General features: G+C 42.3%; 1 protein-coding gene and 1 non-coding gene across 2 annotated transcripts in view; both read left to right on the top strand.

Moving 5' to 3' along the window:
• The window catches only part of LOC100075826 (IQCJ-SCHIP1 readthrough transcript protein), a 759,724-nt gene that overhangs the window by 671,515 nt on the left and 63,629 nt on the right, over nt 1-24,580 (top strand).
• Nucleotides 6,406-6,543, top strand: LOC114816995. Its single transcript, XR_003764829.1, has one exon. It is a non-coding gene; the product is annotated as a small nucleolar RNA SNORA7 (small nucleolar RNA).

The raw sequence follows: 24,580 nt of genomic DNA on the forward strand, positions 1-24,580 counted from the left end.
CTTACGTGAGTCATTTCCTCATATCAACCTTGGTGTCATCCTGACTCAGCTCTCTCATTCACCCCACACATCCAGGCAGTCACCAGTGCCTGCCAGTCTCACCTTTACAATATTGCCAAGATCCGCCCTTTCTTCTCCATCCAAACGGCTATCGTGCTGATACAAGCTCTCATAATATCCCGACTGGATTATGTGTCAGCCCTCACTCTGATATCCCTTCCTCCTGTCTTTCCCCACTTCAGTCTATACTCTTTATTCCGCTGCCTGGATCATCTTCCTAAAGAAACCCTCTGGGCATGTCACTCCCCTCCTTAAAAACCTCCAGTGGTTGCCTATCAACTTCCGCAGGAAACAAAAACTCCTCACTTTTGGCGTCAGAGCTCTCCATCACCTTGTCCCCTGCTACCTCACCTCCCTTCTTTCCTTCTATTGCCCACCCCATACACTCCACTCCTCTGCCGCTCACCTCCTCACTGTCCCCTGTTCATGCCTATCCCGCCGTCGATCCCTGGCCCACATCCTCCCGCTGTCCTGAAATGCTCTCCCTCCTCACCTCCACCAAACTAACTCTGTTCTCCTCTTCAAAGCCCTACTGAGAGCTCACCTCCTCCAAGAGGCCTTCCCAGACTGAGCCCCCCCCCCGCTCCCCTTTCACCCTCTGCTCCTCCTCCTTCCCCCTTCACCTTCCCTCAGCTGAACCCCCTTCCTCACCGAGCCCCCTCCCTACTCCACCCTCTGCTCCTCCCCCTCCCCCTTTCCCTCCCCTCAGCACTGTCCTCATATGTATATATTATTTATTGCCCTATTTATTCTGTTAATGAGATATACATCCCCTTGATTCTATTTATCGTGATGTTGTCTTGTTTTTGTTTTGTTCTGTTTTGCTTTGCTGTCTCCCTTGATTAGACTGTGAGCCCATGATTGGGCAGGGATTGTCTCTATCTGTTGCTGAATTGTACATTCCAAGCGCTTAATACAGTGCTCTGCACATAGTAATCGCTCAATAAATACTATTGAATGAGTGAATGAATGAATACCACTCTTATGCATGGTAAAACCAAGCAGCTATGTAAATTTGTCCTTTATTTTAAAACAATATTTACACTCTAGAAGATGGAAATTTTAATTAATGCTAATCAGAGTCACCACTATCTCAGTAAAAGAGGTAAAGTACCTTGACCCTCATTCCTGCTGGATTTACCGAACAGCCAGCATCAGCACTTGCCTGGAGCACTAAAACTTTGGAAATTATTTTAATAGGAAAAACTACAGATCTTGTACAGTGTTTTCCAGTTATCAGCAGATTGCTGAAAGGAATAAACCTCTCAATGTGACATAAGTCCTGTGCAAAATTTATACGTTAGAAGCTGAGTATATCTCTCTCCTCCAGTTCTCTCCTTGACTTCTTGGAGTTTGGCTATCATCCCCTTTATTCCATGGAAACTGCCTTCTCAGAGGTCTCTTTCTTGCCAAATCCAATGACTTCTACTCCTTTTTTATCCCCCTAGCCCTCTCAGCTGACTTCGGTACTGTGAACCACTCGCTTCTCTTGGAAACGTTATCTGACCTTGGCTTCGCTGACAGTATTCTTTCCTGGTTCTCTTCCTATCTCTCTGGTCATTCAATACATTTTTCAGGCTCCACCTCTGCCTCCCACCCTCTAACTCTGGGGATCCTTTAAGGCTCAGGTCTGGATTCCCTTCTGTTCTCCATCTACACCCACTCCCTTGGAGAACTCATTTGCTCACATGGCTTCAACTACCATCTCTATGCAAATGATTTACAAATGTACACTTCCAGCCAAGATCTCTCTCCTTCTCTGTAGTCTTGTATTAACATCCTCCTTCCTTCAGGTCATCTCTGTTTGGATGTCTCACCGACTTCTCAAATTTAACATGTCCAAAACAGAACTCTCTGTCTTCCAACCCAAACCCTGTTTTCCCCTTAACTTTCTCATCACCACGGACACAACCACCATCATTCCTGTCTCACAAGCTTGTAACTTTAGAAGGCATTATCTTCAACTCATCACTGTCATTCAACCCACATAACCTGTCATCAAATCCTGTAGGGTCTACCTTCACAACATCTGTAGAATCCACCCCTTTCTCGTCATCCAAACTGCTACCAGGCTGATCCAAGCTCTTCTCATATCCCACCATAATTGCTGCAGAAGCCTCCTCATTGACCTCCGTTCCTCCTTTCTCTTCATTCCAGCCCATACTTCATTCAGCTTCCCAGATCATTTTTCTAAAAAAAGTTCAGTCCACATCTCCCCACTCCTCAGAAACTTCCAGTGATTGCTCATTTACCTATGCGTCAAGCCGAAACCTCTTACCATTAGCTTTAGTGCATTCTAAGCAGGCCTAGTGAACTGAGCACAGGCCTGGGAGTCAGAGGACCTGGTTCTAATCCAGGTGATTTATCCAAGATCACTTAACTTCTCTGTGTCTCGGTTTCCTCATCTGTAAATGGGGATTAAATGCTTCTTTCCCCTCCTACTTAGACTGTGAGCCATGTGGGACAGGTACTGTGTCCAACTTGATTAACTTATCTACCCAATTCACGTGGAACAGAACTTGACACATAGTAAGCACTTAACAAATACCATAGTAATAATTCTATCCACTCTTCCCATGCAACCTAACTTTGCTGATCTCCTATTACCAACCAACCTATACACTTTGCTTCTCTAATGCTAACTTACTCAACTGTGCCTTGATCTTGTCTTTCGCTGTTGACCCCTTGTCCACATCCTCCCTGTGGCCTGGAACGCATTCCCTTTATATCTGACAGACCACCTTCCTCCCTACTTTGAAATTTGACTAAAATCTTATCTCGTCCCAGAGGACTTCCTTGAGTAGGCCTTCGTTTGTCCTATTCAACCTTCCGTCTGTCTCACCTGTGCACTTAGAACTGATACTCTTAAGCTCTTGATGCTCATCCCACCCCCAGCCCCACAGAACATACCAATCAACCAGTGGTATTTATTGAGCTCTTTGTGTGTGCAGAACAATGTACAACAGAGTTGATAGACACAATCCCTGCCCATAAGGAGTTTACATTCTTTGGGAGAGATACACATTAAAATAGATTAGTAGTGGGGAAAAGAGTAGTGTATAAGACTATTTGCCTAAGTATTGTGGGGCTGGGTAGAGTATGAAAGTGCTTAAGGTGTACACAGCCAAGTTCATAGAACCAAAAGTATTTTTTATAGTATTTGTTAAGCACTTACTATGTGCCAGGCACTGTACTAAGCATTGGGGCAGATATAAGATAATCAGGTTGAACGCAGTGCATGTCCGACATGGAGCTCACAGCTTTAGTCCCCATTTTACACGAGGTAACGGAAGTACCAGGATAGAAAAAACATTGTTTCTTTGGAAATATGGTATTTGGAGAAGGCTTTTTTGAATATCATGGACTGCCTGAAAAACAAACAAATGGATTTCACAGCAAATTAAGCCAAAGTGGCCTTTGGAAGGCCAGATAATTCGACTTAAATTGGCATTTTTTGGACACATAATCAAGAGAACTCATTCTCTGGAGAAAGTCCAGGGAAAACAAGGAAGAGGCAGACCACCACTAGATGGATAGAGACCATAAAAACCATAATGGAAGAACCTTTAGAGAGTTTGTGGATTATGGCAGGGGACGGGATTTGCTGGAGAAAGTATATTCATGGAGTCTTTATGAATGGGAAATGACTCGGCCCTGATTAAAAATAATAACAGAGGCACAGAGAAGTCAGCTGACTTTTTTGTTTAAAGTATTTGCTAAGCACTTGCTATGCATCAGGCACTGTACTAAGTTCTGGGATAGAGAGCATGGGCCTGGGAGTCAGAAGGTCATGGATTCTAATCCTGTCCCACGTGGGGCTCACAGTCTTAATCCCCATTTTACAGAGGAGGTAACAGACACAGAGAAGTGACTTGGCCAAGGTCACACAACAGACAAGTGGCAGAGCCAGGATTAGAACCCTTTACCTTCAGACTTCCAGGCCCATGCTCTTTCCACTATGCCATGCAGCATATGAAGCAAACACAATAGCACATCAAAGGGCAGTCTTTGTTCGAGCAGTGTGTGATTGGAACTGATGGTCCTGCATTGTCATCTTCAAGTACAAAGAACCATAAATAATAAAAAAAGCTGGCTTTCAATGGGATTTCTTAAGGACCCGCAGAATTATTATAGTGGAGAAATTGACAAAGAAGTGTTTAAATCAGTTGATTATATAGATGGCAGAAAGATTATATTGGGGAAGGTAAGCTAATCAAGATCTGAGCTTGCATCGTTTTTGTGGTGAGGTAACATTTCTGTTTGAAGTGGATACTTAAATCCATTGCATATCAAGGCTTCTTTCTATCTTGTTGCTTGATGTGAGGTGCTTGCATACAGAGAAAAATGTATTTGATCATCATTGAATGATTTCTCTTAACAGACATGTCATTCTTGGTATGTATATGTAATTTTTATGGATTTCATTGCTTTCTTAGAAGTCACCTGATGCCCAGAACTTAATAACGTTTGATTTAGGTAAAATTAACTAGTAAATCAACAGATAACCAAGCCTTAGGACATTGTGTAAAATGAGAAATTCCTGTACAATATTTTACTTCTCCTGATTAATTTTGGTTTAAGATAAAAATGTGGCTTTTAGAACTAGGAATGTATGGTCCTCACAGTAGATGAATAGGTTCCTGCTTTGTATTCATTTTTGAAAGAAGTCCACAATGTGAAAAAATTTAATTAGGAGCTGCTGAAAGAGATGAGTTGTTACATAGTGGGTTTACAATTTCTGTTAATGCTAAGCTTAAAGTTTTTAAGTAAAGAGAATCTGAATTTCAGGAGGGGAAAAAACTCATTCTCTGACAAGGGCTGACTAGATTTGAAAAATGACTAGTCATATTCGGATTTTTACTGCAAGATATTTGTGGTTCTGTTGCACATTTAGCCTAGATAGCTTTAAAATGAAGATATGCAGTAAGATGTAGAGTTGAAGTTTTGGAGCAACTGTCCTCTGGAAAAAATGAATTTTCCAGCGAAATGTACTGTCTGTTTCTCTGATAGCTGAATACGCTTGCTGAAAACATTGTCCACTAGATGTCAGCTTTTGCCATGGTGGTGAAACTATTGACCCTGACAAATAAAACGTAATTAACGTGTTGTTCAGAGTCTACTTAAAAACCTTTTTCCATCTCCGATACAAACTATACAGCATGTCTTATATATCTTTGCGTAAATGTAATAAGGTTCTCAATAAAATTACAGACTCAATAAAGAACAGCAGTCTTGCAACAAAAAAAGCATAGTTTTTCTAGTTGACCCATCACAAGCCCATTATGCATTTATTTTTATTTGAAACCTCCTACTCTGTTCTTGAACTTTTTGCTAACTAGCTCATAACTTTTATTTTTATGCTTCGTTCCCCTTCCCCCACCAAGCTTGGTCTTCTGATTCATACTTAGACATGGTTAAGTAATAGCAGAATAACATGAAATATTCCTTGAAAATAGAAATTCACTTGAAATTGAAAATTTCAGTGCACTTTCCATTCCAACATACCTTTATCCTAAGGACAGTGAGCTCCATGTGGGCAGGGACTAGTTCTAACCAATTGTCTTGTATCTATCCCAGTGCTTAGTATAGTGCATGGCACAGAGCAAGCTCTTCACAAATTCCATATTATGAAGGTAAATATAAGCATTCAGTTCAGGTTTATGCAGAAAAAGTGGAGGGACGAAGTATAGATCTCAAAATTTGGGGAGATGCTTAATGAAGTAAACAATGTATTATTTATTTTCTAAGGGGAAAATCAGCATGGCCTAGTGAATAGAGCATGGGCCTGGGAGTCAAAGGACCTGGGTTCTATTTCTGGCTCTGCCACTTGTCTGCTGGGTGACCTTGGGCAAGTCACTTAACTTCCCTGAGCCATTGTGCCCCAGTAACCTTTGAGCCCCACATGGGACATGGACTCTGTATTGTATTTCCCCCAACGCTTAGTACAGTGCCTGGCACAGAGGAAGCACTTAACAAATACCATTTTTTTTTAAAGCCTCCTTGAAAGAATTAGAATGGGATTGGAAGAGGCCAGGGAGTCCCCTCAGCTCTCCCACTGACTGAGTGACCTTAGGCAAGTTGCTAAACCTCTCTCATCCAGTTACATGGATCAATTAGCCAGACATTTCAAGGGGAACACAAAATACCTCTTTCACCTAAAATACATAATAATTGAGGTCAAAGAGCATCGAGTGGGAATAATTTCTCACACCTCCCTTCACTGAGTGGTAAAGACAAGATGGTAGAGAAGAAAGCATCTGGACTAGTTTGACTGATGTGTAAGAGAACCTAACAGTAGAGTAGTATCCCTTAAAAATTGTATTTCAAGACCTGTAAAATACACGTGTCCCCTCTGAGTCACACCTGGATAGTTTCCAGTACTCTACCAGTCTCGGCTATGGGAGGGAGAGTCAAGCAGAGGCCTACCCATTCCATTCCTAGCTTGGCCAGTGGCTAGTGAGTGGAAGACAATCTGCTACAAGTCAAAACTCCCCTGTGCTGGGCAGCAGCGACATGGGAGAGAGTCAAGGGCAGAGACTTGTGTACTGTGCAGAAGAAGGCAATGGTAAACCACTTCCTTATTTTTACCAAGAAAACTCTATTCATACACTACCAGAAAGATTGCAGATGGAAGTGGGGCATTCTGGGAGAGATGTGTCTATGGCGTCGCTATGGGTCGGACACTACTCGACAGCAGAAGACAATAACAACAAAATATATGTTTATGTAAAACCTGCCACTCTAATTTTTTTTCATAGCATCAAAAAGAAAAGGGAATTTTCACCTCCAAATTTGGCAACTATAAGCCTATCAACCAATTGTATTAAGCGTTTACTCCTTGGAAAGTAACACATCAGCGTCCTCGCTGACCTCCCTGTCCCTTGTCTCTCCCCCACTCCAGTCCTTTCTTCACTCTGTTGCCTGAATCATTCTTCTAAAACCTATTCAGTCCACCTCACCTTACTCCTCAAGAATCTCCAAAGGTAGCCCAACCACCTCCACATCAAACAGAAATTCCTTACCCATGGGCTATAAAACACTCAATCACCTTGCTCCCTCCTACCTTATCTCATGGATTTCTTACTATAACCCAGCCCACACACTTCCTTCCTCTTATACCAGCCTACTCACTGTACTTCAATATTTTCTGTCTCACTGCCAGCCCCTTGCCCATATCCTCTCTCTGTCCTGGAACTCCTTCCCCCTTCAAATATGAAAAGCCACCACTTTCCCCACCCTTAGCCCTATTAAAATCACAACTCCTCCAAGAGCCCTTCCTTGACTAAGCCCTCATTTCTCCTACCCCCCCCTTCTGTCTCAACCTTCCACTTGCATCTGTACTCTTTAATCACTTGATTTTCACTCCATCGTCATACCTACAACACTCATACATATCTGTAATTTATTATGCCTTTTCCCTCCTTGTAAGCTATTTGTGGGAAGGAAATGTGTCTATCAATTAGGTATTATTGTACTCTCCCAAGCACTAGGAACAGTGCTCTGCACACAGTAAATACCACCGATTAATTGTAGAGCAAAGAGAGTATAAAGTAGAATACAGTGATTTTGATATCGTTGGAAAAACACCTTCTCTTGCCTTTCCTCAAACATCCAGTGGCATTTTTATTGAAAAGGCCCTTGATAGTGCAATTCGGACTTGATTCATGTGCATGAAAACTGGTGGTTGTGGATCCCACCCATAGTTTGCCTCATGCTGTCCTGAATCAATGTAATTTTTGGAAATCCAGGCACTGGTCTAATTTTTGCAATTACAAATTGGCTCTCACTTGTTATCATTCTAGTGTACTCTTTCAAGTGTTTAGTAGAGTGATCTGCACACAGTAAGTGCTCAGTAAGTACAATTGACTGACTGACTTTTGTACTAATCATAATAATTAATAATAATAATTGTGGTATTTGTTAAGTGCTTACTGTGTGTTAGGCACTGTTCTAAGTGCTGGGATGGATACAAGCCAGTTGGATTGGACACAGTCCTTGTCTCATGTGGGGGTCCCAGTCTTAATCCCCATTTTACAGATGAGATAACTGAGGCACAGAGGAGTTAAGTCAATGGTCCAAGTTCACACAGCAGATAAGTGGCAGAGCCGGTATTAGAACCCAGGTCCTTCTGAGTCCCAGTCTCTGGCTCTATCCACTTGTAATTGAGCTCTCTCTTGCTATATGCAACTCTTCCATTCTTCCTTCAGTGCCTCCCAGGGTCACGATCCCCACCAACTTTTCCAAACCTTCAACTCCCTCCTGAAGCTCTTAGTTCCCCCAATACCTCCCTCCCAGATCCCTGATGACCAACCCAGACTGCCCCTATTTCCTCTTTAATCGGTCAGTCATTTGAGCACTTACTGAGTGCAGAAGACTGCACTAAGCGCCTGGGAGAATACGCTATAACAGAGTTGGTAGACCCATTCCCTGCCCACAAGGAACTTAGAGTCTAGAAGTGAGACAGACAAAATAAATTACAGATATGTACATAAGTGCTGTGGGATTGAGGATGGGGTAAATATAGGGTACAAATCCAATTGCTGGGGTGGATACAGAGGGACAGTGAGTAGGAGAAAAGAGAGCTTAGAGAAGGCCACTTGAAAGGGATGTGATTTTAATAAGGCTTTGGTGGAGGAGAGAGTGATGGGTCTGTTAAATAGGAAGGAGGAGGGAGTTTCAGGCCAGAAGCAGCACTGGGCAAGAGATCTGTAGTAGGAAATCAGTGAGGTAAGTTAAGAATGGGCTAGGTGTTTGAGTGCTGTACGGCCAATGGTATTGGCTTCCTATTACCTACCACTGCCATCTTTTCATTGTTCTCCTGATTTCCTGCTGTTTCTCAAGAAGGTTTCCTGTCTGTTCTTTGTGCTCCTTAATTTCACTTCTCCAACTGTGTCTCTGACCTTATCCCCATTCACCATCTGTTCCCCCTCTCAGTCCCCTCCCTCACAGCTCTGTTCAAGCTTTCATTTTCTGACAGTTTCCCTTCGGCCATCAAGCTGCTCAAGCCTCCCCTCCCATTATAAAGAAATCTCCTCTCTCCCCCTCCCCTTATCTGACAGCCCTTCCAACTATCACCCATTTCACTGCTGCCATTTCTCTCCAAATTATTGGAGTGGGTTGTTTACACCTGATGCCTCAATTGCATTTCCACCAGCTTTCTTTATGGCCTGCTTCAATTAGATTTTCCTTCAGGCAGTCGAATCAATCAGTCAGTGGTATTTATTGAGCTCTTACTGTGTGTGCAGAGCACACTAAGCAGTTGGGAGAGTACAGTGCACCTCTGTTGGTGGGTCTTTCCAGAGAGCCATGGATTCAACTACTAGCGACTGGGGAAATTCATCCATGCGGTCAGTCAAATGTATTGAGTGCTTACTGTGTGAAAAGCACTCTACTAAGCACTTGGGAGAGTAGAATATAGCAACAAACAGACACATTCCCTGCCCACAATGAGCTCAAAGTCTAGAGGGGGAGACAGACATTAATACAAATAAATAAAGAAATTACAGATATATACATATGTGCTATGGGGATGGGAAAGAGGATGAATGAAGGGAGCAAATCAGGGTGACGCAGGAGGGAGTGGGAGAAGAGGAGAAGAGGGCTTAGTCAGGGAAGGCTTATTGGAGATGTGCCTTCAATAAGGCTCTGAAGTGGGGGAGAGCATTTATCTGTCCGATATGAGGAGGGAGGGCATTCCAGACCAGAGCTAGGATGTGGGCGACAGGTCGGTGAGATAGATGAGATTGAGGTACAGTGAGGAGGTTAGCTTTGGAACAAAGTGTGCAGGCCGAGTTGTAGTAGGAGAGTAGCGAGGTGAGTTAGGAGGGGGCAAGGTGATTGTGTGCATTAAAGGCAATGGTGAGTTTTTATTTGATGCAGAGGTGGATGGACAACCACTGGAATTTCTTGAGAAGTGGAGAAACATGGTCTGAACGTGTTTGAAGGAAAATGATCCAGGCAGCAGAATGGAGTATGGACTGGAGTGGGGAGAGACAGGAGACAGGGAGGCTGATACAATAATCAAGGCGGGATAGGATAAGTGCTTGCATTAATGTGGTGACAGTTTGAATGGAGGGGAAGGGGTGGACTTTAGTGATGTTATGAAGGTAGAACTGACAGGATTTAGCAAAGCCTTGACTATATGGATTGAACCAGGGAGAGGAATCTTTCCAGTTTGTAACCGGACCCCAGGTCCAAACCTGGGAGCAAGACTTCTCCTAGTGTCCTCATTGTGGATTATCTGTAAATTGACAATAATAATAATAATATCAATAATTATTATAATAGTGATAATTGTGGTATTTGTTAAGCACGTACTATGTGCCAGCCACTGTACTAAGAGCTGGAGTGGATACAAGCAAGTAGGGTTGAGATACAGTCCTGTCTCAAATGGGGCTCATGGTTTTAACCCCCATTTTATAGATGAGGTAACTGAGGCCCAGAGAAATGAAGTGACTTGCCCAAGATCACAAAGCAGACAAAGTGGCAGAGCCGGAATTAGAACCCAGGTCCTTCTGACTCCCTACTCTATCCACTAGGCCATGGTCTTCTCTATTATATGCTTTTATCACATTTTGGCCCCTCATGGCCTTTCAGTTAATTTACCATTGTCTCTTCCTGTTTCTCCTGTTTTGGAGGGAACCTGCCAAACCCTTGGATTGAAGTCAAACTGGGGCCTCTTCCCCTAAAGCTGATAAGCAAATATCTTGCCTGGCTTCGGGCCCTGGCTGAGAAAAGTCTATCTATTCTGTGTTATGTCTTGGTACTGCTGGCTTGTCTTGACTCATGCCATTTCATACTAGCGTCTCAAGCAGTAAACCGCTTTCCAGAATCCTCCATCACTTTCCTGGTGCCTTCCCTTACAAGAATCACAACTAGAATTAAGCAGACTTGGAAGTGAGGTCCCTGGGGAAGAACACTTTCCAGTACACAGATGAGCCCCACAGATGAGGTTGCATTAGGGAGTACATTTTCCCATAGATGCACATGTAAGTAGTTATGATCCAATCTAGACCCAATCCCGAGGGGACAGCTGAATTGTAGAGATGAGTTTAGTAGATCTGCCCCCACCATCCTGTTCCCAGTGATTTTCTTGTTCCCTCCCAGCCCACACCCTGAACTTCCCGGTTTACAACCCTCTGCTGTTCTTCCTTGGTCGTAGCTCTAGGGATGGGCCAGACTGGAAGTTATGATGGAGGCTTGGGTTAGGGATGGCTGCTTCCCCACCATCCAGGCCCAATCAATCGTATTTATTGAGCCCTTACTGTGTGCAGAGCACTGTACTAAGTGCTTGGGAGAGTACACTGTAACAGAGTTGGTAAACATGTTTCCTGCCTGCAATGAGTTTATAGTCTGACCTTGTTCTTATCCCTGTGACTTTGACCAAAGCAGGAAAATGGCATTATAATCCAGGAAAATTGAAAGGTGTAGGGAAGGGTAATGGTGGTGGTGGCTAGTAATGCTAAATTGAACATTAAGTATAAAAACATAAAAAAGATGGGTTGGTTATGGGGTTGGGTCAGTCTGGAGAGGATATTGGGAATGGGGTGTTGGGAGAGAGTCTGGGCTGGTCTAAACTAAAAAATGCAAAAGTGGAACTGGGGAGATAGGTAAGGGGTCAGGCAAATTTGGGGAGTGGAAAAGAGAGGCAGGAAAGGCCCGGTAATGGAATTGCGGGAAGATAAGATAACTTATCTGTGACTCTAGGTCATAAGGTCAGAGTTGGAGGGACATGTGCTGGGTGATTCTTCAGTCCAAAAAGTTCATGTGCCCAGGGTATCCGTATTGTAAGATGGTCATTACTCCTGTCTAAGAGAAAACACAACTAAACTAAAATGAGTTCCTCTTGTTTAAGTCAGTGAGTAATTCTGCCCAAGTATTCTTCTAACAGCTGGTTTAAAATTTTCTCCACGGCAAATGAGAACTTGAATTACAGCACACTCTTTTTAGCTGGATGACTATAAAAGGAAGGGTGAAACGGACTGTGTGATGTAGTCTTCTTTTGGCTCATTTACACCTTTCTATGTGTTTGACAAGATTTAGGATAAATTGTCATAAATCTCTTCTTTGCAAAACAGATTCTGAGTCACTGCCACTATTCTTAGAACAGCAGCCGGTGATGAGTGGGAAAGGCTGAGGCTGTTTCTAATGACACATGACAAGTGTTATCAGGTGTTTGTGTGTTATGCCCCAAGTAACTTAGAGGGTTTGGGGTATGTTGGCATTGGGACTTAAGCCTCAGCATTGAAAGCACATTAGCCTGAGTGAGTTTTGAGCTGACCTTGTGTAGGGCTGTTGCATTAGTATGTTAAAATTTCCTCTTCTGCATTCAATTGAATTTAAAGACTTTTACAAAATGGGCATTTTTCCTTGCCAGCGTTTTCTTGGACTAGCTTGAAATTTAATGCTGTAGAACTATAGTTCAGTCATATTTATTGAGCCCTTACTGTGTGCAGAGGACTGTACTGAGAGCTGGGAAAGTACAATTCAGCAAATAGAGACAATCCCTGCCCGCAGTGGGCTCACATTCCAGGGGTGGGAAGTGCGGGGGGGGGGGAGGGGAGTGGGGGGGGTAAGACAAACATCAATACAGTTAAACAGGCATCAGTATAAATAAATAGAATTTTAGGTATATGCATAAATACCATGGGGCGGGGAGAGGGGGGAAGAGCAAAGGGAGTGAGTCAGGGTGACGTGGAGGGAGTGGGAGCTGAGGAAAAGTGGGGCTTAGTCTGGGAAGGCCTCCTGGATGAGGTGCACCTTCAGTAGGGCTTTGAAGGTGGGGAGAGTGATTGGCAGATTTGAGGAGGGGGAGGACATTCGAGGCCAGAGGGAAGACGAGGGACAGTGGTCAGTGGTGAGTCAGGCAAGATTGAGGCACAGTGAGAAGGTTAGCACCAGAGGAGCAGAATGTGCAGATGGGATGTAGAAGGAGAGAAGGGAAGTGAAGTAGGAGAGGGCAAGGTGATGGTGAGCTTTAAAGCCAATAGTGAGGCGTTTTTGTTTGTACAAAGGTAGAGGGAGGTGACATGCACTGAACGTTTCTGTAGAAAGATAGTCCGGGCAGCAGAATGAAGTGGGGACTGAAGTGGGGAGAGGCAGGAATTTGTCAGGACAGAAAGGAGGCTGATGCAGTAATCCAGTCGGAATAGGATGAGTGATTGCACTAATGTGGTAGTGGTTTGATTGGAGAGGAAAGGGCGGATCTTGGCGACGTTGTGAAGGTGAGACTGACAGGATTTGGTGATGGTTTGGATATGTGGGTTGAATGAGCGGAGTCAAGGATGACACCAAAGTTGTGGACTTCTGAGACGGGAAGGATGATTGTGTCATCCATAGTTCTCCTCCAAACTTCCATAGTTCCACTGGCTAACCTTTGAAAGTGTGTCCGATGATAATCAGTACCACTGTGCTTGATTTTATGTGGCTTAGTGGATAGAGATGGGCCTAGGAGTCAAAAGGACCTGAGTGTTCTAATCCTGACCCGTCTCTTGTCTGCTGTTTGACTTTGGGTAAGTCAGTTTACTTCTCTGGGCTTCAGCTACCTCATCTGTAAAATGGGGATTAAGAATGTGAGCCCCATGAGGGACAGGGACTGTGTCCAATCTAATTAACTTGCACCTCTCTCAGTGTTTAGAATAGTGCTTGGCACATAATAAGCACTTAACAAGTACCGATATTATCCCAAACACTTAGTGCAGTGCTCTGCAAACAGTAAGCATTCAATAAATACAATTGAATGAATGAATTACATGTATGCTTGCTTGGGCCTGCCCCTAACTATAAACTGAGGACATCTTTCATTATGAATTATGCCAGTACCATGAGAAGTGTGATATGTGAGCTACCCTACCTCAGCTCCCACAGGATTGTGATCCAAGGCTCAAGGAAGTTTGCCCACCGACCGCACATCTGTGATGTGCATCAGAAGCCACGTGTTCATTTAATATTTATGAGAGAAGGAGCCTTCTCTGGTTTTGACTAAGGCCAGAAAATGAAAGCATCTGAAGAATTAAAGTGTTTCTTCTTTTCTTCAGAATCGCCCTTTCTCCTTTCACCGCCCCTTTGCATCCTTTTGATATATCATAATAATAATGGTTCACTTTATTAAGCACTCTCTGTGTGCTAAGCATTATGCTAAGTCCTAGGGTAGGTATGAGTTAGTTTGGACACAGTCCTTGACCCATACAGAGCTCATAGTGTGAGAAAGGAATAACAGGAATTGTTATCCCCATTTAGAAGGCAAAAAATTGAGGTGCAATAAAGTTTTAAGTGACTCTTACTCCATCATACTCTCCAAAGTGCTTAATACAGTGCTCTGCACAGAGTAAACACTTAAGAAGTGCCATTGATTGACTTGCCTGTGGTCACACAGCAGACAAGAGGTGGAGCTGGGAGTATCAAGCAGGTTCTGAATAATAATAATAATGGTGGCATTTATTGTGTGCTTACTATGTGGCAAGCACTGTTCTAAGCACTGGGGTAGATACGAGGTAATCAGGTTGTCCCATGTGGGGCTCACAGTCTTAATCCCCATTTTATAGATGAGGTAACTGAAGCAAAGTGACTTGCCCAAAGTCACATAGCTGACATGTGGTGGAGCCAGGATTAGAACCCACAACCTCTGACTCCTAAGCCTAGGCTCCTTCCACTGAGCCATGCTGCATCTCCAAACTCCCAGTACTTTGCTTTTTCTACTAGAACCCGCTACCTTTCTAAAAATTATGTTTTCCTGAAAATCTTGAGCCAGAAAACACTACTTAATATTTTTTCCTCTATCCCTTGCGTGCTCATCCTGGTTCCATTTTGTATTTCCTTTTATTGGTGTTTTAGACTCAACAGGACCTAGAGTGTGTTAGCGTGCCAAAAGGGGCCCAGGTGATGCAAATTTCTAAGGTTCCCTCCTTGAGAGTTTCAGGACCCTCATTTTGTTCACATTTCCACAGAACACCATCTTCCAAATGCCAAGGATAAGAATTTAAAAAAGATAATTCAATGATGGGTACTTATTTAACAAAATCTCATTTTGATAAGGAAAACCCGTACAGTTTAAAGTTAAATCAAAGAGGATGCTTAGGTAATTCCAAAGAAACTGACCACACTCTTTGTAAATTCAAAAACATTTAGATTTCCGTAATACAACACTACGATTAGGATTTTTGTTTCCCAAATCTAAACTTTAAAAAATATTTTCAGTAGCCCTCTTAAAGGAATTAGGCATGGCATAGAAAGGATAATGACAGAGGTCAGAAATGTTCGACTGCAATATTGATTGTTCTCTTTTTCCTTTTTGGCTTTAATGAAGACTAGAATGTTTCCACATCAGCTAACTGCCTTTATAAAACACCAGAAGGTCACACTAGCCTCAGACTGATCCCTCTCTTTGTGCTTATAATATAATTGGCTGATTGTGCGAGCGTCCAGTGGACCTCCCTTCCCCCATCCCAGTGCTAGCTAGATGGTATTAAGCCCCCTTGCGTGTTCCCTGAGGAAAGCCACTCTGCTCTGCTCTGCTCTGCTGTGCTCTGCTCTTGCTCTTCCCTTCCCTAGCAAAGGCAGTGCCATTGCGCAGGTTGATCAGCAGAAACAGCATCCATTTTAATCTGCGGGAAGCCTCCCCGTTGCAAGGGCATTCTGGGTTCCTTTAGATGCTGAAAATCTGGGCTCTGCAGCCGCTCTAAACATTCCTGGCTCTTGTGGTCTGCTCTGTATGATGCACTGAGATATGGTACATCAGGAAAACTGTTCGTATCAGGTAAGATTTAAAGCGTCTTTTTGAGGCTGTGGCATCCTTTGGGAAGAAAGGCCTCCCTGTTTCAAAGCAGCAGGTTGCCTCTTTTCATATTTTCTCAGAATCCTCTGCTCCTTTTCTTCTTAGCCTACAGTATCGGTATTGTAATTAGGTTTTCAAAGGGGTAATGGGGCAGAAAACACTGCTTTTTTGGGCTTAAAAGTATTTGTGAAATCCACAGTTTTTTTCTATTCCGCTTGTCTGTAAGGGTAGAAGAACTCCTTTGAACTGTAATTGAATTTAAGGGGGAGCAGAGGGAAGTGGTTCTCTTTAGCATACCACAGCGAGAGCATTAAAGATATGGTCTTTATTAGTTCTGTTTAGTGGATAGATTACCTCTTGTGACCCCTATTTAGGTTTTAGTCATTCTTCAAAATTCAGTGAAAAGGAGCCAAGAACTGTCGAGCTCTCGTTCCTTCCACATTCATATATACACTCACCTTCTAGGATTTGGGGTAGGTAAAAGCTATATTTATATTGTCTCATGCATGGTTCCACTTGCGAAACTACATTGTAGTTTGGCACAAATGTTTTCCAATTAAGCTATGGAGAATCATACGAGAAGATGCATGAAAAGTAGCAGACTGAATGTTAATTAGAATCTGACATCTTCTCTATCTTGCTATTTGCCGTTATTAATGAGAATGAGGTTATTTTTGAAGGATTACATCTAAATTTTTAATAGTTCATTTGTATTCTTGGAATTTTATTTGGACTGCTACTTCATCAGAAGTGTATGTGACCTGAGAGAAGCAAGGTGTTTTTTATATAAGATCAGGATTCCGATATTACAAGAATATCTGAGTAGAATGTAGCCCCGAGAAAGACTGCATTTTTATCCTGTTTACAATGGTTAACATTTTGAACTGTTTTTAAGGTGTACTTTTAGTTATACCAAACAGCAGGACTAAATTTAGAAATAAGAATAATAAGTGGAATTTTAAAAAAGCAGTATTAGGGGACTACCAGTATTTTCAACAGAATGTCAGATTTATCAGATAACTTTCCATGTGCTGATTTGATTTCTTTATCCATTTCAAGGGAAGCATTCAACCTTCAAGATTAAGAACATTTGTGAGAGAGTTGGAATATTGTGAGATTGTTCCCAGTGTTTCTGCTGAATAGTTCTGGGAGCTGCAGGGTTAAAGTGGAACTGCTGCTTTTGTTCCTTTTCAGGTGAAAGGAATACTAAATGAAAGTAAATTGACTCCAATATGATATCTTTATTTTTGGAACACAATATCCTAATTGTCCTAATTGCTCATTTATTAGAAATCTTTCATGACAGAGCCCTACCCACTTGTGCGCATTTTCTCTTAAAACCATACTTTGTTGGGGTCCATAAAGAAGGCGAAAAAGAAACTCAAAAATGATTATCGTTGAAGCCAAGTATTAATTTATCTGTTTTAGAAGTCTTAGGTTTAGAGCACCACAGACCATAAAGAAGCAGTAAAGCATAGTGGATAGAGCACAGGACTGGGAGTCAGAAGGTCATGGGTTCTATTCCCAGCTCCACCACTTGTCTACCGTGTGACCTTAGACAAGTCATTTCACTTCTCTGGGCCTCAGGTGCGTCATCTGTAAAATGGGGAATGAGACTGTGAACCCCACATGGGACAGGGACTAAGTCCAACCTTATTTGCTTATATCCACCCCAGTGCTTAGTACAGTGCCTTGGACATAGGAAGTGCGTAACAAATACTACAATTGTTATTATGAAGGATTGGATTTCAACACCCAGCATTCCTTCCCAAAGCCCTTAGACTGACCTGAAGGGAGGAGGAGGAGGACGAGGAGGATGAGGATGAGGGGGTTGAGGGAGAAAATTGTTTCACTATTGATGTTGTCTTAGTCACTAATGACATCAGCAGTTCATTGCCTTTCAGAAATGTTCTCCTGGTGCTATGGTGAATTTCCATAAAAACAAAACACAGCTGAGTGCTATAAAAATGGCATATCCTTTCTTCCAGCAATGCTTTTTGGCTTAAGTTGTCATAGGGCCCTTAATGTTACCATGCATACACAAATGTGCTTCTACCTCAAAGAAAATCTAGCAAGTGACTTGGAGAAGGGAGCGCTCTCATTTTACAAACTTTATGGCCTTTTAAAGTAGCATTTGAAACCAGAACATGCCACCATTTGGTGGAACATGCCTGCTCAGATGGATACGTTATACTCCATATGGTTGTTTTTCAAGTAACTTTTGGCAGTTACGTCCTAGATCTCTTTGTTGTTCTTAGGTGATTGGCATATATTAATGATATAGAACCTTTGCTCAGAAGATGGGAAACCAGTAGGAAAAAAGCCCCAAATCTATTGAGGCTGGTTTATATTTTATTTATATGTATTTATATTTTTGACCAACACATGCCACTTTATTATTCAGGATTGTGGAACTTTTGTAATACTACTTTTTTGCCCCTTATAAGTAAGCAAATTGCTTAATGTGGTAGAATAGAATAGCTCTTTAAGACATTTGTCTTTAAACAGATACTCTAAAAGGATATTAAATAGCCTAGCGATGGAATAAGCAACTTATTGTCTAATCCCTTGTATGACCAGAGAGACAAGAATAAGCGTGATTTGCAGAAAGTACGAACTTGTGTTTTTCTTTTCTGCATCTGTTCTGTTCCCTTCACACCTGGCCCCTCCAAACTGAGCCAAAGTCAGGTTATTCATTCAGTCGTATTTATTGAGCACTTCCTGTGTGCAGAGCACTATACTAATTGCTTGGGAGAGTACAATACAGCAGTAAACAGACACATTCCCTGCCCACAATATTTGAACATATCTCCCACCTAATACCCAGCACAGTCTGACTTGCTCCACTCCCTACTCCAATATGATTTGCTCAGAGTGTGCTTGTTCCCAATTCCTGCCCTGTTTCCCAAATAATATTCCCTTCACCCTTCAAGGCAGTAAGCAGTTGCCACTAAACAACAGACACACTAAGATAACAGGGCCCCTCCTTTGCAGCCCTTTCCTATAGTAAGATATTATCTTATTATTCACATCTAGAAATTGGAAACTAAGCTAGAACAGATCGTATCAGAACATTGAGCCAGACTCTCTTCTCTTAAGGATGGGGAACAATGAGAGGCTCCTTAACAATCTTTCACTTTCCCCTACTTGCCTTTATCATGAGTTCTCATGAATCTCTTACCTGAATTATATAAGTAACACTCACTGTATTAGATATAATTTAAAAGACTCCCACAGGTTTTACACATAAGTGGGTGCCTCAATCAACAGTTGCATAAGACTGGACAAAGGAACGAAGCAGTCCCTTTATTTTAAAGATATTTGTCAAGTGCTTACTATGTGCCAAGTACTAGCACTGGGGTAGGTTCAAGATAATCAGATTGGACACAGCCCATGTCTCACATGAAGCTCATCGCCTTAATCCCCATTTACTGATGAGGCAACTGAGGCACAGGGAAGATAAGTAATTTGCCCAAGATCGCACTGTAGACAGGTGGCCAAACCAGAATTAGAACCCTGGTCCTCTTGACTCCCAGGCCCATGCTCTTCCCACTAGGCCATGCTGCTTCAGCTAAGAAAAGGCAGAAGACCTATTCTTCTGATAGTCTCAAATGACACCTGAAATTCTAGTCAGGTTCCTTGGAAATGGGTATTGCTGGTACCATAGGACCTGAGTGAGAAAGTATGATTGGCTCTGGACAATCCTTAACAACTGTCCATAGGGAAGCAGTGTGGCTTAGTGGATAAAGCACAGGCCCTGAGGCAGTGTATTAAGCACTGGAGCACTGTACTTATTGCCGATGACTTGCCCAAGGCCCCATATCAGACTAGGGACAGAGCTGGGGAATAAAACCCAGGTCTTATGAGTCCCAGGCCCATGCTCTTTTCACTAGGCCACACTCCTCAGTCGATAAAGCACTCATCAGTCAAACTGTATACACTGATAAAAATCTCAGCATTAGCATTATCATCTTTGTACCTACAGTAAATACTATTGATCAGTTTATGATCAGCTTTGAAACCGGGGCTTACCTCACCAATCAGGTTTCTGCACTGTCCATGCACAAAAATCATCCCTCCAAGACAAAGAGGTACTGCTGGAGTAGTGAGAGCCTTTTGTAGAAATCATCAAAGTTCAGCAGTCATGAGCTTCCTTTTTTCTGGATCTTTCTTCCACAGTAGAACTTTAGATGGGCGTGCTGTCTTTTCAATACAGTCAGGAGTCAAAAAGAAAGGGTTCTGATGCATCTTAGTGCCATAACATTGTCGTTGTGGTCCTCTTTTCATCAGACTCCCTTTGTTGGCTATCGTGAGGTTGTTTGTTTGTTTTTCCATGTTGCATTAGCAATGAGGTTATCGAGTCAAGTATTGTCATTTACGGGAGCTGGGCTAAAAGCCAGAATTATCGACCTCCTACGTTCTGGGATGAGGCCAGTGTCTTCAGGGAAGAGCATTGCTCCACGATTCGTCCTGGCACGACCAGCTTGAGGTTAAGTACTTCCATCCAGTCTTGGTTGAAAATCCCTGTAATCATTTGAGCTTAGAGGATCAAGTTGATGATGACATAAAGGCCTTCACCCGCATAAAGTGGGCTACTGCTTGTTTGTTTTCTCCCAGTAAGGTGCCTCAGCTAGTTCACATCAACAGTGAAGATAGTTTTCTGCAGCTTACCAGTCCCACCTTCCCTTAGATAACTGGGGCTGAATGCTTTTTCTCTCCTTCCCCTCCACTCCCATACAGTGGAACAGCCAAGGGGGATGAAGGCCTGCCCAGGAAAGTGCCCTGAAGATGTCAAGAAATTGGGGGACGTGGCTCTTTGCTCAGCAGATACCACTGATTAATGCATTTAGTTATTTACTGAGTGCTTACAGTATGCAAAACTCTGTACTAATGGCATGGGAGAGTGCAGTATAGTATATGTGCAGTGGAGAAGCAGTGTGGCTTAATGGATAGAGCACAGGTCTCCACAACATATCTGCTGTGTGACTTCGGGCAAGTCCACTTCTCTGGGCCTCAGTTACCTCATCTGTAAAATGGGGACTAAGAGTGTGAGCCCCATGTGGGACAGAAACTGGATCCAACCTTATTTAACTTGTTCTAAGCCCTGGGGTAGATACAGTGCTTGGCACATAGTAAGTGCTTAGCAAGTACTATACAATCTTTATTAATGTAACAACAAACATATTCCCAGCCCAAAACAAGTTCACGTGATGATTATCTTGATTCTTCCCTTAGCTGCAAATTGAATGCCTAATTTCCTAGTTCTGGTTCACATTGTGCCTCCCAGAGGTAAGGACTTGTCTGGTTTAAAGGCCCTCCTATGCCCACCTGCTTACTGATCATGTGCTTGCCCACCTGTCAAAGTGCTTTTCCTAGATTCTCATGCCTTGGGTTCATATGGTCAGATTAGGTTCAATGATAACTAAAGTTTAAATGTGGGCAGAACAGTGCTGAATCATTTTTAAGCGGAGCACTTTTTAGCTTATTGATGAATAGAGTTAGTTTATGATGAATAGAGAATAGACAAAGCCCTCCATCCCAGGGTTTGATGGTAGAAAGATAAATAGCCAGCTGATTCCTTTACCTACCTTTCCAAATGTGGGCATCTTGACCAGTACTCTTCTCCAAAACCCACTAAAAAAGGTAATTAAAGTGGAATGCCTTCAAGATCCCATACAAATAAAGTCCTACTTCAATTGTTCTGTGCTTGAAAAAGGAAAAAGCGCTTTCAGTGCCATATGAACAATTATAGAACACTGTGCTTTGTTAGCATTTTCGTGGAGCTATTTAGCCCAAAATAATGGTGAGCTTTATTAATAATAGAAGTTTAAATAAAATATTCTTTTGTATTTTGCCCTATGAGTTTGACTTCCTTTACATTGTCTGTAAAGTAGACTGCCTGGCCATTATCTGTTGTCCTTCACTGTTACCTTGAATTGTGGAAGCAAGCGGCTGCAGGAAACTCCCAGTTATGTTCCCTGAGATAGCATTTCCGGAAATTTCTCTTCTCCTGCTGGCCATTATGCACAATCATCTATTTAAGGGAAAAGCCAACCCCCAGTCATTCCAGGGTTTGCATTTCAATCATGTACCTCAGAAAATGGCATGGTTTTACCAACAACCAAACTGGAGCCAGGCCCAAGGCTGGAGGAGCAGGTGGGGCTGACAACCACTTCTAGTTTGGCTGCTAGGAAAACTCTGCCACTTTTTGCAGGTGTCTGGACCTCAGTGGTTAATTCTGAGGGCGGGAAGGAAAGCTGCAAAGAGGCAGGGAGGAAGAGTGAAAGAAATGTGTAGGATGAGAAAGATGGACCTGAATCTGCATATCACTCTAGAAGAAGCTGTGATTAACCTACCTCCTTGGGATAGGACTTGTCAAATTTTCATACGAAGCTACCAGGAAGAGTTTCATAGGTCAGGTCTTTTGTGGGGCTTCAGGGTCTCTGCCATTTTATAAAACTTTTTATTTTGTCTCCTGACTGTAAGTTTGTTGTGGGCAGGGAATGTGTCTGTTGTTTTATTGTACTCTCCCAAGCACTTAGTACCATGCTCTGCACACAGTAAGCGCTCAATAAATATGATTGAATGAATGAATGCATGTGTGGGGAATGAGGGGCCTCTGAGGAGGGGAAGGAAGACTGAAAGCCCCATTTTAGGCAGAGATTGTCTTTATTGCGGTATTGTACTTTCCAAGCACTAATACAGTGCTCTCCACACAGCAAGCATTCAGGAAATACGACTGAGTGAATAAATGAAAAGTAGGAAAGGAGAAGATACAGACATGGACAACATGACAAGAGTGGCCTTTTGCATTGGCATAGGCAACACCCGTTGTCTGGATGCAGAAAATATCATGGGACGAATTTAATGGTTCACAACTAATAAACATAGCTCTCAAAGACCCCAGAAGGATTAAATTAAGCTTTGCTGGCATACAGAAAATGAGAAAGTTTTTTGCACGATGGAACAAGAACAAACATCAACAAGAAGGCTTCATTGGCAAATTTGAAAAAGGATGAAGTGAGCAAGGAGTCCAAATCAGTATCTTTCTCCTAAGGTTACAGTCAATTCATCTTGAACACAGTATACCAAAGAGACTGATCTCAGCAAAGCTGGAAAAACATCAGTGTAGTCACCCAGAACAAGATCTATTTAATGATAATGATGGTATTTTGTTAAGCACTTACTACGTGTTAAGCACTGTTCTAAGCACTGGGTAATACAAGGTAATCAGGGTGGACACAGTCTCTGTCCCACATGGGGCTCACAGTCTTAATCCCCATTTTACAGATGAGGTAACTGAAGCCCAGAGAAGTTGTGACTTGCCTAAGGTCACAGAGCAGACAAGTGGCAGAGCCAGGATTAGAACCCATAACCCTCTGACTCTCAGGCCCTTGCTCTGTCCACTGCGCCATGCTGCTTCTCAGTATTTATATACTCAGAATTTATATTTTATCAGATACAGAACTAATCTCTGAAATTTTATCAGTAGGCAAATGTACAATTTGCACCAGCGCATAGTGCTCTGACTGATGGAATTAAAATTTTCAAATCAGTTAATGGAATTTTTTGAGCATTTACTGTACTACCAAGCTCTAGGGAAAGTAAAATACAGCAATTAGTAGACACATTCCCTGACCACAACAAGCTTTCAGTATAGGAGAAAGTCATCGCCCAAAAAAAGAGAAGAAATTTAAAGCATATTAGTTAATATGGAAGTGCCAAGCAAGTGAAGAAATGTTAGGAGAGGAATTATATTGATTGAACTTCTTTAGGAGAAGAAACACTAACTATAATCCAATCTTCACACAAATACCTTGTCAGCAAATAAGGCAAAAATGAAAACAGCATTTAGAAAATGATGATGGGTCATCATGAAAGTGATTGTGAGAGGGACAAGCACAAAAACTGAATGCAGGCAGCTTTGGAAGGGTATATGGAAGATGATTAGAAATGATGAACAGTTTGGAAAATAGTTGAGAGGAAGCATCTGTAAAGAGAGCCAAGTAATGCAATGCTGGAGAAGAATATCTAGGAAAACCCAACTGAAGAAAATGTGATAAAACAAATAGAACAATAGCTGTAAACTATCCTAAAATGTTGCATGACCATGTAAAATCTCTATTAGTTAACTCGAACATAAGTCAACCCTTGAAGTAATTTGGAATTAGTGGTATTTATTGAGCACTTATCGTGTGCAGAGCACTGTAGTAAGCACTAGGGAGAATGCAACAAAGTTGGTAGACACATTCCCTGCCTACAATGAGCTTATAGTCTAGAGGGGGAGAATGTTGGAAACAGATTGAAACCCAGGTGAAGCTCAGAAAATTCTCCAGAGAGTTAGCGTATGGTCAGGATAGTCAGCGTAGAGTCCACTTCTAAAATGGCATCACAATGTCCAACTAGCATGGGAAACACAAAGACAACAGTTTTGATGAAAGAAAGGGGACTTTGAAGATCTTCAAAGCCATTATCCAAAAACTTTCTCAGGAACTTCTAAGCGGTGTCAATATGACTTCCAACTGTAGAGAAGCTGGGAATCCGTGCTCAGCTATTATCCCCATCAACTGCCTGCCAGACAGCGGAAAAATGCCTAGAATACCAAATCCCAGTTTAATTCATGTTCATTGATTACAAGAAAGCATTTAACTCAATGGAATTCAATACTGTTTTCAAAGTGCTCTATGAAACTTGAATTAAATCAACATATATACACCCCCTGGACAAAACAAGCTGCAATTGCATAAT

The sequence above is a fragment of the Ornithorhynchus anatinus genome, chromosome 1 (genome assembly GCF_004115215.2).
Source record: "Ornithorhynchus anatinus isolate Pmale09 chromosome 1, mOrnAna1.pri.v4, whole genome shotgun sequence".
In the NCBI taxonomy this organism is placed as follows: Eukaryota; Metazoa; Chordata; class Mammalia; order Monotremata; family Ornithorhynchidae; genus Ornithorhynchus; species Ornithorhynchus anatinus.